Source organism: Falco peregrinus, chromosome W (genome assembly GCF_023634155.1).
Source record: "Falco peregrinus isolate bFalPer1 chromosome W, bFalPer1.pri, whole genome shotgun sequence".
Classification (NCBI taxonomy): domain Eukaryota; kingdom Metazoa; phylum Chordata; class Aves; order Falconiformes; family Falconidae; genus Falco; species Falco peregrinus.
In genome coordinates this window covers 20265548-20282503 of record NC_073743.1, presented here as the reverse complement: position 1 = coordinate 20282503, position 16956 = coordinate 20265548, and the positions used below count along the sequence as shown (strand labels likewise).

Below are 16956 nucleotides of genomic sequence, written 5' to 3'. Positions count from 1 at the left end.
CTTTAAAAATCCCTCCACATATCCCCCTTTATCTTTTTGGACAACCCATGTCTGTTTCACAATAGATGTTAAACCTTTCTTCAAACAAGAAAATAAACAGCTAAAAACTAAAAACATTACAACAATGGTTATAACAAAGCGTATTCCTTCCATCAATAACATCTTTAACCAACCTGTTATCCCCAATCCTCTCAACCATTCATCGAAGGGATTATCCTCGGCAAGAATATGCTTCATGTCTCCCTGCAGTTGTGACAACTTCTTGTGCATTGATATGGAATGATGGGAAAGGTTCATACAACACATCCCTTCAAAATCCTCACAACCGTGTCCATGTGCTAATAACAAAAAATCTATTGCAGCCCTATTTTGTAATGTAGCATGCCCAACACTATCTACATCAAGCAATAACGAACTTAAAATCTGCGATGTAAGATTAAATTGTTTCTCTCCCCAGCACGCTAACCTTCATATATTCTTAGCATTTAATGCAGCCATTGCCCCGGGATAAATATGGAGGCTAGGACATTTGCTGTTACGGAATGTAGATCGACTTGGTCATTACATGTTTCATCAAAGGTGCGCAGTGCCATCCGTGATCTATGAGATTGTGGAGTCATTTTTAATAAGTCTTTCATATGTGGAGCAAACAAAGTCAAACGCCCTAAATAACATGGCCCACCGACAGGATGCATATTTATTCCTGGCCACGCTCTGTCCCCACATATCAGAAAGACTCCCGGTGGCAACCGATAACCCCCTGATACATCTATATGGAAACCCCCGGTTTTCAATTCACCCCAAATAGGTGAACCGGTTAGATTTTGAAACCCTGTATAAAACCCCCGTTCACCTTGACATGTAAGCCATAACTGCCACGGGTCACCAAACCAAATTACTCCAGTGCCATTCACGGGTTGAAGTGGTGATGACATGTGGGTACAGTCTGCCATATCAGTTGCAGTTGCATTAACATATTCAACAGGTACAACGCTAGCCAATAGGTCTAACTCCTGCAAAGGTAAATGATGTGGCTGATTTAAATTCTCAATAACCGTCTTCTGCCACGCTGCATTACGCATAGAATGCCAAACATATTGCCCATTTGGACTCATACATGTACCATTCTGATTGGAAGTCAGATCCACTGATTTAACATTCCAAAAACCATCAAAATTTGTTTCATTCTCTTGCAGGGGAATACCAATTAAACAAGTTCTAAAGGGGTTGTCTGCTTGCTGCAAACTTAAACAAAAGTCTGTTACTCCCATGATATTTGCCCATGTCACCCATATGTTTGTCCTAGGTAAGATGTCAAAAATACTTTGGCCCATGGGTAAAAAATTCATCAAGACCGTAAACCAAGTCACCACTTAAACATGTTTAGTCCTACAATTTCCACCTTTTTTTTATTATTTTTTTTTTTTTCACATTCCCCGCTTCTCCCCGCCTTCTTCCTCAAATTCGACTGATGAGGTTTCAGGACGAGGAGGATACGACGTCGGACAGCGCTTTTGCCCGCCCTGACGTGACCTATGAGCTGTCACCACTCTCCGTTTTGGTCTTGCTCCACCCACAGCTCCAATTGGTGCAGCAGGACTCGCTGCCCCGCCTTCCTGGGGAGGCTCAGCTGCCTCTTCCGGGTTCGGGTCAGTTACCGCAGGCTCTCGAGGAGTAACTTCCGGTTTGTCCTCTGTCTTATCTAAAAGCTCCTGCACTGTTGAACACGCAGGGGCGGACATACCCTTCATAGGACGAGTATGCCCAACTCCGAAAAGTGTAGCCAAGAGAGGGCTTAGGTGAATCATCCTTCTGCTCTATTGGCTTTTCTACCACATCTCCTCCCAAGGCTTTTATAGCTGCTGCCGCTACTTTTTTTCTGCCTTCATAGTTTCCAGAGTGTTAACTATTGACCGCCACGTAGCTCCTAACGCTTTAGCTTCTTTGCCTTCTCTGCCTCCCTCGATCGTAGTGATGTAGTGTGAACTAACTTTGCGCTGCCAATAAAGGATACTTAGTCACTAAGAAATTCTGACTTCGTTCTTTAAATCAGTAGTATCCCAGAGGCAGTTTCCCACTTCTCTCCATTCCGCAATACTAAACAATAACGCGGGCTCGGGGATCTTATTCTTTTTTCGTGCTCAGCGAACTAAGGTCTCCACTTCTGTCTCTTTAACGTCCTCCCCTCTCAAGGAGGATGCTAGTTAACAGTTTAATTGCCGCGTCTAATTCCATCGCGGTCTTCTCAGAGCTCCCCCCTCTCACAGAAAGAATATCAGCGGAGAAGCCTCGCCACACTCGTTGCGGTCTTCCTTAGTGCCACCACCCCGCCCCCCCCCGAGAGGAATTTAGCGGAGAGTCCTGCCGCGATTTACTCTACGCGGTCTTACCACCGGCAGGGGTGCGATCTGCAGCTCTACACCGAACTCCGGACTCCGCTTTTCGCCTTCCAGGTTCCGCCCGCCTGCGACCTCCAGCTCCCTAATCGGGCAACGTCCCTTCGGATCAGATGCACGGAGACTTCCGCATTTAAGCGAACAGCATTTAAGCTAAACCGCATTTAAGTGAATAAATGGGTCCCTGTTCAGGCGCCAGACGAAGAGGGTCCCCCGTGGAGAGTCGGCCAAGTCACGACAATCACACCAATATAGCTACATGCCGTGCTCACTTTATTAAACAAAAAGGTCATATTTATAACTTAAACCGACCGCTCACCCGACTTTACACACAGGTGGTTGGATAAAAGTCTCTGGCCACGTGGGTGTCCGTGTCGCTGATTGGTGGGCATGCTGCAGGTGCCTGATCAGAGTGTGCCGATGAGAGTGTGCTGATTCCGCGGTTCCCAGGGCTTGCTCTGCACCTGGCTTCTTGTTTGTGCATAGCTTGTTTTCCTTCTCCCACCACTTGTTCCCATGGCAATTTAAAGCTGCTCTGCAGCTTCAACTAACAGGCCTGGGTTGTCCAACCCGGATAATGGTAACATATGTCCTCGGTCCTTTAAAAATCCCTCTACAGGGAGGAGAATCGGAAAGGAATGTAAAACTCAAGGGTTGAGATAAGAACAACTTAATAATGAAGATAAAGTAAAACCAAAAGAACAATAATAATAACAATAACAGTTATAATCAAAAGGAAGGAGAAGGGGAGAGGAATAAAATCCAAAGGAAAGGGAGAAAACTAGTGACGCACAATACAACTGCTCACCACCCACTGACTGATGCCCAGCCAGTCCCTGAGCAATGATCAGCAGGCCCCAGCCAACTGCCCCCCAGTTTATATACCAAGCATGACGTTCTATGGTATGCAATAATCCCTTTGGCTAGTTCGGGTCAGCTGTCCTGGCTGTGTCCCCTCCCAAATTCCTATGGCCCTCCAGCCCTCCCGCCAGCAAGCCTGAGAAACCAAAAAGTCCCCGACCCCACTGTTCCAACACAAAATCTAAACCAGTACTGCACTAGTCACCAAGAAGAAAATTAACTCTATCCCAGCCAAAACTAGAACAGTCAAGATTTCAGAAGCTAAAAGGTTCACCAACTATCCATAGATGACAGCTGTCAGCTCTTTGACTGTGTCAGCAGGTTTCAAGAAAATCATACTTGAATTGGAAATGCAGTGAACAGAAAACCTTATTGCCTCTTCTGATGCACTGTTTTGCAGTTTGGTAGTACTCATGCCTCTGTTGTTTCTTTTTTTGTTTCTTTATCAAATCATACAAACATTAGTGAATTCATTTGTGTTATCTACCTTTGGGTCTGTGGTCAGTAAAAAGTGCCTGTGTTATTCTCGTGTTAGGAAATAAATCTGTAAATGTGTATTTGGTACTGGCTTTAGAGAAGAAGAGTTTGAAAAGGCATCTTCAGATCTGCTCTCAGATCAGCAGCTGCTAAGTTGAGGAGTTTATATACACAGGCAACTGATTATTCAGTCTGTATCTTTAGGGCTGCTCACACTAATGCTCTCTGAAAGCACTACTCTTTTGGGTATACCTGTAGTTGCTTGTGAAAAATTTTGTGTCTGCCTGAAAGCACCTGTCCTCTCTCTTTGTATGAGCAAACCTTGATCCTTTCCCCTTATACATGTAAAATCAAAGTCAGTCTGCAAGACTGTACTAGCTCAGATAGAGATCTATGAACCGTGTCAAATATTTGTTATTGGACAGGTTTTACTGGACATTTGCATTTTTAATGTTTGTAATAGAGTGTGTACCTTGTGCTGTGTAATGTTTACACCTGAATAAATATATAATTTTACCTAGCAAATAAGAAAAGAACACAGGAAGGAATTCCTGAGTCATCACACGTGACCCTATAATGTAATGACTTTTGCAATACAGCAAAACATTAGAGAAAATGGCCTCAAAATAACAAGAGACAGTTGAATTTAAATTAATATATTTCACTGAAAATGAGCATAAATGCCTTCCCTCTTAAGCTAAGAACAAGGCAACTTTTGATTTATGTTTATGTACAAAGCATAGGACTTTGGGCAATCTGCGTTTTGGTTGCCTCCTGTACAGAGAGAGTTCCTCTGCCTCCTCCATGCAGAAGAATTTATTCTTTTTAATGCTTGCTTCTTCTGTGGTGACAAGGAACAAAGTGTACTAGCCTCCCCCTCAGCTAGCCTCAGCCTCTCCCCTCTGCAGCAGGAAGGGAGGCATATGTGGGTAAGGGAAGAATGTATGCTCAGTGCCTAGGAGGCAGAGTGTCTCTTTGGGTTACAGGTGTGGGCTGGAGTCCCCATCTCTGCTGGAGGAAAGGGATACTGGAGGTCAAGAGGTGTCCACTGCTGCTTACCACCTGATCCCCCTTGAAACTAGCTCCTATTCCCCTACCTTTCCAAAAAACCTCACTTTTTTGTCATCCCCTTTCAACCCACTGGAGTTTCATTACAGCCACTCCAGGATGCATTCTTTGCCATTGCTGAGAAAGACTCTGTCTCTGTGCTGTTGAGAAACCATGAGTCAGCTTACTCAAGAGAAGGAGGAAGAGGTTAGGAAATCTCCTTTTATGCCTTTCCACACTTCCTGCTGTTTCTGTTATGGGCACACTGGTGTTACCGAAATCTCGGAATGAAGAACTTATCGACACCAATGTGATGTAGATAAGCAGACACTTCTTTATTGACGGCCGGGTGCGTGAGCGAGTCCTCTCACGATCAACGCACACCAGGTCCCAAAATCAGATTCCATATATAGAACTTATTCATACATATTCATTAATTATTCATGCATAATCATAACATTTCCTGTAAATTATTTACATACTCTCCTCCTATATCCGATTATGCGCAGTAAAGCTTAGAAAGGTCTAGAAATGGGTCTAGGGTACGATTTGGGTAGGTGGTATATGAGTCGGTGGTCGCGATCTCCCCCTGCCGGAATTACCTTTTATTAAAGTTCACGGTTTCTTGGCAGGCACCTACAAGCTGTTCCAGTCGACTCTCCCCAGTTCCCATTAATCTCATATTCTGACATTTCAATACACCTCTGCGTACAGAAGACTGGTTAAATACAATGGAACCTTTCAACCCTAGAGTTATTACAATAGTTCCAGGCCCTTCTTCTAGCCTTGGTACAAGATGTACAAAAGATTCCATAACAACTCTTACTGCGTAGCTGCAAGTTTCCTATAAAAATTTTTTTTTCTTCTCCTTCTATATTTTAATTCTATTAAATGATTTTATAAAATCAATTAATCAATCAAATAAAATCAATCAATTTTAACTTATTAACAAATCGATAACATTTCCCCCCTTTGAAAGTGTTGAAAATCATTATTTCAATACTTTCACATTATTCATATATCTTTTGTTTCAACATATTTGGGTAATGGATCATGTCTTGGTGACATAGTTGGTACTTCTCTCATAATCATACAACTCACTGCAATTCTATTGGTAAACTGTTTCTTCAGACATGCATATACTAGCATGCTCATCAAAAAGACAACTAGTAACAGAAACAAAGTCTTAATTATAGATTGTATCCAAGAGCTCAAATTCCATCCCAGTTTTTTAAAAATTTTCCCAAGCAAATCTTCTGACATATCCTTTTGAATTGTTTCAGTTTCTTTTTCAATTTTTCCCAATAGGTCTAGATCATGTTCCACATCCTGAGTGACATTTGGAATGTGGATGCAACAGTGGTCCAATTTATCCTTGAGATATCCACATACTCCATGTTCTTTAAGTAGGAGCATATCTAGTGCCATTCTATTTGTAAAGTCATTCTGGAGGTCGCCTGTAATTATATATTCAATTCCTTAAACCCCTTTTTGTTAACGTTTGCTAATTTTTCCACTTGACCAGTTAACTGATAGAGCCATGCTCTGTTTCTATATGAAGCTATAGGATTTAAAAGTGATTCAAGTGCCCAACCAGTTTTCACTCCTGTAAATGGTTCATTCCAAATATCATCATTTATCTCAGATCTCTTTATTCGTTTCAATTCTAAATTCTCTAAGGATCCTTTAAATGGTGATTTCTTTCAAAATGGACACAATGTTGGCATGCCTAAAATAATTTGTTTCACCTTACCATCTAATGGTAAATGTGTGGTCCAGGTTCCATCACTTAATGCCCAAACTAAATGTCCTGGACTTCAAATAGTAGTTTTGCTATAACTAAACAAAGTTCCTTTCCTAACTGTAAAAGTGCTGGTTAAATTGAGAGTGTTCTTAAGACCTCGACAAAATAACCATATTTTAAAACAGTGGCCAACGGAGGAATTCTTTAGATTACTAAGTCTGCATTACTGCAATCATACACTTTTTCACATTTCCACCATGGCACTATTTTATTTTCCTTCTCTCCCGATGAAGTTGACCTATCATTGACCCAGGGTAATACTGAAAAAACTTTCCCATCCCAGGTAAAACACCAAGAAGTTCTTGCCATATACTGAAAATGAGAAAATATGGACATAGACCATATAGAGTCCCATTGTTCTACTAATTGGGTACCTTGGCCAGTTTTATTACACTTCCATTTCATGATACTTCTGCTCACATTGGTTTTAAGTTGTTCATCATAAGAACACCATCCTAACTGGAGATTTGGACCCCCAGGAAGAAGAACTCAAGCTATGGAATTAGGTCGGGATCCTGTTATAAAATCATAATTCAATAGTTTGGGGGGTTTTTTTTGGTTTGTTTTTTTTTTTTTTTTACAATCTGTTTCTTTACCTGGCGACTTCCACTGTTTTCTAATAACCTTTACTTGTTCATACCATTGAGTTACTGGCCTTTGTTCACAATAGGTGGTTTCATTTTTATGTTCCAGATTAGTCAGATTCATAGTTAAAATTCCCCATGGAATAGATTCACCTACTGCCCTCGGTATTGGCAAACAAGCAGTGATCTGCATGACGTTTTGTAAATTGGCAAATTCTTTAATCAATCCTACCATCAAATTTTCCTCAGCCATTTGTTTGGGAATGTCAATCACTTGTTCTGTTTCTATTTGTCTTTTGTTCCTGTCCACCAAGTCAGCCCATGATCCCACCAACACTATCAACCAAAAAAAAAATCCAAAAACCAATCATAACCTGATATGCAAAATTAGACATGTTTCAAAGTCAATTTTTTAAGTCTCTGGGTCACGATTCACAATCTTCCAGGGAGTAGATGCTTTCTTCACGGTGCTTTCTTCACTCGAGTATAATGTATCCAAGCATCCGATTCTGCAATTTTGATAGCTGTAAAAGTGGTTAGCAGTATCTGGAAGGGTCCTCTCCAGTGCTCCTGCAAAGGTTCGGAGGTCCAAGTCTTCACATAGACATAGTCTCCTGGTTGGAAATCATGCACTGAATTTTCCAGGGGTAAAGGTCTATTCCAAATTACTACACTCCAAATCACAGCCAAAGTTTTCCTTAAAAAAAGCAAATAGTTATACACATCTTGTTTTCCTTTTACATGTATGTTTAGATTTGGTTCTAGAGATTCATATGGTTTTCCATATAATGATTCATAAGGACTGACTGAGGTTCCACTCTTTGGTTGTACCCTGATTCATAATAATGCCAATGAAAGTGCCTGAGGCCACTTTAGACTGGTTTCTTGACAAATTTTACTTATTTGTCATTTCAAAGTTTGATTCATCCTCTCCACTTTTCCACTAAATTGTGGTCTCCAAGACGCATGCAAATCCCAATTAATACCCAATACTTTGCTAACACTTTGGACTACTTCAGCAACAAAGTGTGGACCTCTGTCAGAGGATTTCCAATAGGAACTCCAAATCTCGGAATTATTTCATGTAATAACCACTTCACAACCTCTTTTTGCTTGTGTGGTGCGACAGGGAAGGGCTTCTGGCCATCCTGTAAAAGTATCAACCCTTACCAGGATGTACCGGTACCCATTTTGTCTAGGCAGCTCTGAAAAATCTACTTGCCAATAATCTCCAGGTTCTGTACCAGACTTCAGCCTACCCATTTGAACCTTTTTCTTAATCACTGGATTATTTTTCAAACATACTTCACACTTTGCAGTTACCATTTTAGCTATTCCTAACATCTTAACTGGTATTACTTGCTTTCGTAAAAATGTTACTAAGGCTTCTGCCCCCCAATGACATTCTTGGTGTCTCATTTGAATTATCTCTCTCATCAAAAGAGGTGGAATTACTACTTGCCCGTTAGGAGTTATCCACCATCCAGCTAAGTTTTTCTTAGCATTTAATAACTGACCCAATTTGTCATCTTCCTCTGAATATCTCGGTTTTTCCCTAGGAAGGGTTACTGTTTTAGAAGGAATTATTGCCATTTGCAATGCTTGTTTCTTTGCTACCTTTTTTTTTTTTTTATTTTGATGTGCTATCAGCTAAATTATTCCCAGGTATTATTTTTGTATTCCCAATCTGGTGTGCCTTTACAGTGCATGACTGCTACTTGATCTGGCTTTTGAACTGCTTGCAATAATCGTAAAATTTCTGTTTGATGCTTAGTGTTTGATCCTTGAGAGGACAATAACCCCCTCTCTTTCCACAAAGCTCCATGGACATGCACTACCCCAAAGGCATATTTCAAATCAGTCCAGATATTTACTCTCTTGTCTTTGCTTATTTCTAAGGCTCGAATTAAAGCGATGAGTTCTGCCTTTTGGGCTGATGTGGTACTCGCCAATGCTCCTGCTTCTATAACTGTAGTCTCTGTTGTTACCGCATATCCGGTGTATCGGACTCCTTGTTCCATAAAGCTGCTTCCATCAGTATACAATTCCCAGTCTGGTCGCTCCAATGGCACATCCTTCAGATCTTCACAACTGGAATAAACATACTCGATGGTAGCCAAGCAATCATGTTCCAGTCGTCCTTCTTCCTGTATGGAACTTAAAAATACTGCAGGATCTACCAGGTTAGTTGTCTTTAGAATCACATCATCTTGTTCAGTCAATACCACCTGGTATTTCATCATTCGGCTGGGGGACAGCCAATGTCCCCCCTTCTGTTCTAGGACAGTTATCACCATGTGTGGAACATAGACTGTTATTGTTCTTCCCAAAGTCAATTTCTGAGCTTCTTGTATGAGCATCACTGTTGCGGCCACTGCTCGAAGGCAGTTTGGCCACCCTTTACTCACTGTGTCCAGTTGTTTAGAGAAATATCTGACTGGTCGTTTCCAGCTTCCTATCCTCTGGGTTAACACGCCCAGTGCAAGGTGTTGTCTTTCATGTACAAACAGCTGGAAATCTTTGGTTAGATCCGGCAGTCCCAAGGCAGGTGCAGACATTAGGGCACGTTTCAACTCTACAAAAGCCTTTTGTTGTTGTGGGCCCCATACAAAGGGAGAGTTCTTTTGGGCCTCGTACAGCGGTTTAGCTATTAGCCCATAGTTCATGATCCAAAGGCGACACCACCCAGTCATTCCCAAAAATGCTCTGAGTTCATGAACATTTCTCGGCTCAGGTATACCACAAATAGCTTCTTTGCGATTTTTTCCTAATTGTCGTTGTCCTTTTAAAATCTCAAAGCCGAGATATATCACAGTCTGGCAGGCTATTTGGGCTTTCTTCCTGGATACCTTATACCCATTTAGTCCCAGGAAATTCAAAAGGTCAATAGTCACCTGTATACAAATAAATCTTTCTTCTATAGCAATCAATATATCATCCACATATTGTAAAAATAAATGTCCAGGTCTTGGTTTGTCCTGTTTCCAGATTTCAAATTCCTTTGCTAAATGATTTCCAAAAATAGTTGGACTGTTTTTAAATCCTTGGGGTAATCTAGTCCATGTCAGCTGCATCTTTTGCCTGGTTTGAGGATTTTCCCATTCAAAAGCAAACAGTTTTCTGGTTTCCTTTTCCAAAGGTATACAAAAGAAAGCATCTTTTAAATCAAGCACTGTAAACCACTGATAATTCTCCCTCAGTGCTGTTAACAATATATAAGGGTTTGCTACTACAGGATAAATATCCTTAACTATTTGATTTACTGCTCTCAAGTCTTGTACCAGTCTATATTCACCCGAAGGTTTTCTGACTGGTAAAATAGGAGTATTATACTCAGATTCACATTCTTCCAAAATTTTATACTCCAAAAATTTATCAATCAATTTCTTCAATTCCTGTCTCACTTCTGGTTTGACTGAATATTGTTTAATTCTCACTGTTCCTGCGCCTTCCTTCAAATCTATTTTAACAGGTTCTGCTAGTTTCAATTTACCAGGAATATTTGTTTCCCATACAGTAGGGATCACTGCCAAATCCACCTCCGGTGGAATTTCTTGTTCCTTTACCTTTTCTTGTATCATCAGGATTTCTCCCGTTTTTGACTCAGGTTTTTTCAAGAAAAGTTCTCCTTCGTCAAAAACAATCTGTGCATTTAATTTGGATAACAAATCTCTTCCTAAGAAGGGTATCGGACATTCTGGTACATACAAAAAATCATGTGTAATTATCTTATTTCCAAATTTCAAATCCAGGGGTTTCAGGAATGGCCTATTTTTGTTCCAGTTTTTCCTTTACAGGTATTTAATAAAAAAATGTTGCTCCTGTATCCACTCCCAACCTCACAATTTAAACAACATTTTTTTTCCACTTTCTTTTATCGGAAGTTATAGCCATTACCAAATTATCTCTAATAGTTAGCTTACATTCATCCTGCCAATCCTTTCTTTGTCTTAAGTAAAAAAAACAAATCCACATCTGGCATTTTATTCCATTTCCCTTCTCTTTTACAATACAGCATTAACTGCAAAATAGTGTTATAATTCAGTGTCCCATTCATGGGCCACTTTTCCTGATCATCCAATATATACAAAGGCCACCAATTATTACAATACTCAAATTATTACAATACTCAATCATCTGGCTCTTTTGCAGATCATCCTGTAAATTTCCCCAATGTGCCAATAAACATCCCAACAAAGAATTTTTCGGGATTTTGTCATTTACAGCAAGATTACCCATGCTTTTACTTTTAAACAACCGAGTTAACTTAGTTGCCATGGTGCAATTACTCACAGTACAATACACAATTATTCAACTCTGTCACTCCGATCCGCAGATCCACACTCCACACTCGCTTTCGTTCTCAATTATACGTCTCACCCTTACAGCCACACTCACACTTTCCCACAGTTACTTTAAACAAACATATAACACAATATTATACCTCTTAATTTTCTTCTTAATAACACAAACTCACAAAACAACAAAGAACACCAAAAACTTCTTCTAACTTCGTGTTAGAGGCACTACCTTAGAGAACACTATAGCATATAGTTTCTCTTGTCTACACTTTTGTCCAACCCTGCAATAGCTTTCGCTTATGTCTTACGGGCAGACGCCTAGGCTTCCACTTCCACAAGGATCCTTTTAGTCCAACCCTGCAATAGTTTTCACTTATGTCTTACGGGCAGACTCCTAGTCCTACCCTGCGCACCTCTTTCACCGCGTCTGACAGGTAGACTTACTCAGTGGGACTCCAACCCACTGGTGGGACTCTATCCCACTCTTTCCCATACAATTATTATAGTGCACTTACTTACTACAATTAAAAAAAGAAGTGTCTTACCCAAAAATCCAGGGAACGTCGCGAAGAGCCTTACGGATCGGGGATCGATGGGTGTCCCCGAGAAATCCTCGGTGCCGGCCGGAACCGATCAGGTCCCCGACTCCTCCGGTCTCCTTCAGCGAGGTCCCATCTGGGTCGCCAAAACTGTTACCGAAATCTCGGAATGAAGAACTTATCGACACCAATGTGATGTAGATAAGCAGACACTTCTTTATTAACGGCCGGGTGCGTGAGCGAGTCCTCTCACGATCAACGCACACCAGGTCCCAAAATCAGATTCCATATATAGAACTTATTCATACATATTCATTAATTATTCATGCATAATCATAACATTTCCTGTAAATCATTTACATACTCTCCTCCTATATCCGATTATGCGCAGTAAAGCTTAGAAAGGTCTAGAAATGGGTCTAGGGTACGATTTGGGTAGGTGGTATATGAGTCGGTGGTCGCGATCTCCCCCTGCCGGAATTACCTTTTATTAAAGTTCACGGTTTCTTGGCAGGCACCTACAAGCTGTTCCAGTCGACTCTCCCCAGTTCCCATTAATCTCATATTCTGACATTTCAATACACCTCTGCGTACAGAAGATTGGTTAAATACAATGGAACCTTTCAACCCTAGAGTTATTACAATAGTTCCAGGCCCTTCTTCTAGCCTTGGTACAAGACGTACAAAAGATTCCATAACAACTCTTACTGCGTAGCTGCAAGTTTCCTATAAAAATTTATTTTTTTTTCTTCTCCTTCTATATTTTAATTCTATTAAATGATTTTATAAAATCAATTAATCAATCAAATAAAATCAATCAATTTTAACTTATTAACAAATCGATAACACTGGTACCAGAAGCTGTGGGCAGTTTTCTGCCCAACTTCTGAGTGTATGAAAATTGTTCCCTCCCTATGAGGATGCTTGTTGCAGAATGGCTGCGTGATCATGGCCATGACTCCCTTGAAGATCTTTGTGAAACAAAGTTAGCGTAAGTTAGCTGAAGCAGGCCTTGCAGCTATGCTGAGGCATGCTGATAAGGAAGCTGAGAAAAACACACTGACCTTGTGCCTAATGTTGTAAATAACTTTGAGGAAGTCACGTAGACAAGAGAGAAAAAAAAATATGTAGCTAGCTAACCGCAGAAACCGCAAGTAGGAGGACATATGAAAATGTAAGCCTTTAGAGCTTAACTAATCAGCAGATGACTAGTAGGCATAATTAGCTGGAACTGTATATAAGACATAATCGCGCCGTAATAAAGTGAAGCTTGCTTTATCACTCACATTGAGTTTGCCTGCTTGACTTCCCTCGCCGTCAGCAAGTGGCGCCCGAACAGGGACCTGACGCCTTCATTATGTTCCCGTGAAGAGAGGACCCCCACTCCTCCTCCGGTTGACAGCGTGCTCGTTGAGGCCCCGGTTGCAGCGTCCGGGAAGCAGGAGACTGGCTCCGAAGATATCGTTCGCCGTCTCCCCGCTTAGACCTTCGGCAACAAGGCAGGGTCTGCCAGCCGAGAAAGAGGCTACCTAGCGAAATCGCTGCTCCGGACCAGATAACAAGGAGGTCGCGGAAATCCAACCTCGCCGGACAAAGAAGGGGGGCGAGATTACAGAGTGCGCGCATCATGGAAAGAGAGGTAGCCTTTGAATTATTAAGACGCTTTTTAGAAAAGCGGGGAGTAGGCCCTTTAAAAGACCTGGCCGGGTTAATTGCTATGGGAAAAGCGAAAGGGTTTTTTACAGATCCCGAAAAAATGTTTGAAGTAGAGGAGTGGCGTGCGTTTGGAGACTGCTTGTGGGACTTAGTTATAGATGACGATAAGGCAGAAAAAAAGAAAAAATAAAAAGTTAATGAAATCATGGCGTGAAGTAACTAATTGTATAAAAAGATATCAAGCAGAAAAGTGCCTTGCTGCGGCAGCAACAAGCCGACTTGCAAGCGCAAATCCTAATGCAGGAAAAATTATGCCATGTGAAAATCACATTCCAATACCCCCTTTATCACAAACAGTGCCCTCTGTACCACCTATAGAGCCCACTGCACCACCTCCAGACCCTTCGTGTCCTCCGCCTCCCCCCCCTCCGGTGCAGTAGCCTCGGGTGGCCCCCCCCCCCTCCGGCGCAGTAGCCTCGGGTGGGCCAGAGGGCAGAGACACATCTGACGAAAGTTCTGTTGAGGAAGAAAATAGCAGTGGGCAGTCATTACAAAATTCTAAAAATTCTAAAAATTCAGTAAACAAACTGTTGTGTTCTACGCGCATCAATTGGCAAAAAATAGCACAAGAAGCAGCTGCTCAGGGAATATTTGATATTGCTGAGCAAGTCAACCCCCCACAAGCTTTCCCTGTAACATATCAGATAAATGCCGCTAACCAAAGACAAGGAACCTGGGAGGCCTTTGATTGGAAAATATTAAGTTACGCAGTTACGCAGTACAGTGAATGAGTCAGGCCTCCACAGTGAGCCCACCAGACAAATGTTAAATTATATTTGGAGCAGTGATATACTGTGCCCCGAAGATATTAAAAACATAATGCGTCTCATTTTGAAACAATCCCAGCAATTGTTGTGGCAAGCCCATTGGCAGCGGCTATGTGAAGTATCTGCACATAGTCCAAGGCAGCAGGGTGACCCTCTGTTAGGAGTCACCGTTGAGCAGCTAATGGGCACAGGGCCATTTCAAAGCGTCGACGCTCAACTGCACCTTACCCCTGAGGTAGCAGCCGAGTCCATGAGACTAGCCCGAGAAGCCCTGCAGAGACTAAAAACTTCGCCACCCTCACCATCATATTTATCTGTTAAACAGGGGAGAGATGAGTCTTTTGCATCCTTTGTTGACCGAGTAACTGAAGCTATCAACTTAGCCGATATGCCTACCTTTATGAAAGGGCCGTTATTGCGCCAATGTATTTTGGAGAATAGTAACAGTTACACCAAAGGCATTTTAGTAACCCTGCCCTTAGATTCTTCTGTAGAAACAATGCTAGAGCGAATGAGTCGGGTGCCAGTAGGTCAGCAAGCCTTGCTAGTGGAAGCAATCCAAGCAGTAGGGAGAGATTTAGTGCAAGCCCAAAGTCAGGCTTTTGCAGCGCTTGCGCCTCTGCGCCCCCCTGGGGCTACCGCGCCCCCAAAGCCAGTGATCACCAAGCGCTGAGACTTCCTCTGTTATCGATGCGGGAAACCAGGACATACCCGTGACCGCTGTCGACAACATCAAGTGTGGTGCCAAAATTGTCAGTGAGGGACCCACAACACCAATGTCTGTCGGCAGACGGGAAACGAGAAACCTAGTGCGAGGAGCCGCAGCGCGTCGACCCCAATCATGGCTCCTGTCACCTTCATGACACCCCCTCCAGGAGACATGACCAACTCTTATCGGCAGACACCATGTTACAACCCGCCACCCGAGGGAGCCTCGGCCTGGACCTGGCAACAGCAGTAGATACAACATTAATTGACAACCGACCACAAAAAATCGCAACTCGTGTCCGAGGACCTTTGATAATTAATGGACAAAGTTATGGTGCTCTATTATTAGGGCGGTCTTCTGGTAGTCTAAAAGGGCTGTTGCAAAGTGTGTTGCTTATAGTAATAATTGTTATCATTGCACTCGTATGTTTAAGCTGTGCTCTCTCTTGTATTCGAAAATTACTCGAGCGTGTAACTGGACAAGTTTTGCTTGCGCAAAGAGAAAAAGGGGGAATTGTTGCAGAATGGCTGCGTGATCATGGCCATGACTCCCTTGAAGATCTTTGTGAAACAAAGTTAGCGTAAGTTAGCTGAAGCAGGCCTTGCAGCTATGCTGAGGCATGCTGATAAGGAAGCTGAGAAAAACACACTGACCTTGTGCCTAATGTTGTAAATAACTTTGAGGAAGTCGCGTAGACAAGAGAGAAAAAAAAATATGTAGCGAGCTAACCGCAGAAACCGCAAGTAGGAGGACGTATGAAAATGTAACCCTTTAGAGCTTAGCCAATCAGCAGATGACTAGTAGGCATAATTAGCTGGAACTGTATATAAGACATAATCGCGCCGTAATAAAGTGAAGCTTGTTTTATCACTCACATTGAGTTTGCCTGCTTGACTTCCCTCGCCGTCAGCAGATGCTGGGATCACTTACTTCTCCTGATTCTAGGTGTTAATATCGCACACCTTTTGTCATCTAGAACAAAAGGGATTATGTTATCATCTTCACTTGAAGTGTAGTGTAGTAGGGGAGTGTTGGGACAGGAGGCAGAAAGCCCTTGACGAGCTCTATAGAGTTTCAGAGTCCAGCAATGTTGCAGAGGTTTTCTGAGGCATTCCTGACTGAGAGGCTATTGTTTAGAGTCTAATACTTTGGGATAAATATATTCTTGTTAATTCATTCCTAATTTAATTAAAGCATGACTGGACTCACAACACTAATAGCAAAGAAGTTTTTGCAAATAACGCACCATCCATTTGATGGATGCAATAAAATCCCAACTTCTGCCTCTGTGTTTGGAAGGTCAGATTCTGAGAGTAACAGTGCTGAAATTATTTGAAAATAATGTGCATCTAGATAAAAATAATGACAAAAGTGGTAACAAAATAATGTTGTTCAGTTCACTTGGTGGAAACATCTTGCAAGTGCTTCATTTCTATTTCATGCTGGAGTTTAGAACTGCTACAATAGTGACAGGAGGAAAAAAATAGAATTGCTTCAGCTCTGTTCTTCAACCCACGGACGTTCTTTAGTGTGGAAAATGAGTCATCAAGAAAAGATATTTTTACTTTGCAACAGACATTAGAGAAATGTTGATCTTCAAAAAAACTGTGTGCCAATTGATTTAGCAGTCAAAAGGTTTGATCCTGCTTGCATGCCCTTACACAGATCTTCTTTTCTTTGAAACCGTTGGGAAGTCACAGCAAGAAGTGACCAACTTGAGCTGCCCAGAATTCACAAGCATCTCAGATGTGGCTC

At 41.9% G+C, this 16956-nt stretch overlaps 1 protein-coding gene and 2 long non-coding RNA genes across 3 annotated transcripts in view; 2 read left to right on the top strand and 1 right to left on the bottom strand.

Moving 5' to 3' along the window:
- Positions 1 to 16956, top strand: part of LOC129782999 (protein mono-ADP-ribosyltransferase PARP8-like) — a 160692-nt gene that overhangs the window by 43112 nt on the left and 100624 nt on the right. The window lies entirely within an intron of this gene.
- Positions 7384 to 12741, bottom strand: LOC129783012 (uncharacterized). Its single transcript, XR_008745044.1, has 2 exons — positions 12016 to 12741; positions 7384 to 7866 (listed from the first exon to the last, which is right to left on the bottom strand). It is a non-coding gene; the product is annotated as an uncharacterized LOC129783012 (long non-coding RNA).
- On the top strand, positions 12861 to 16075 carry LOC129783011 (uncharacterized). Its single transcript, XR_008745043.1, has 2 exons — positions 12861 to 14101; positions 14137 to 16075. It is a non-coding gene; the product is annotated as an uncharacterized LOC129783011 (long non-coding RNA).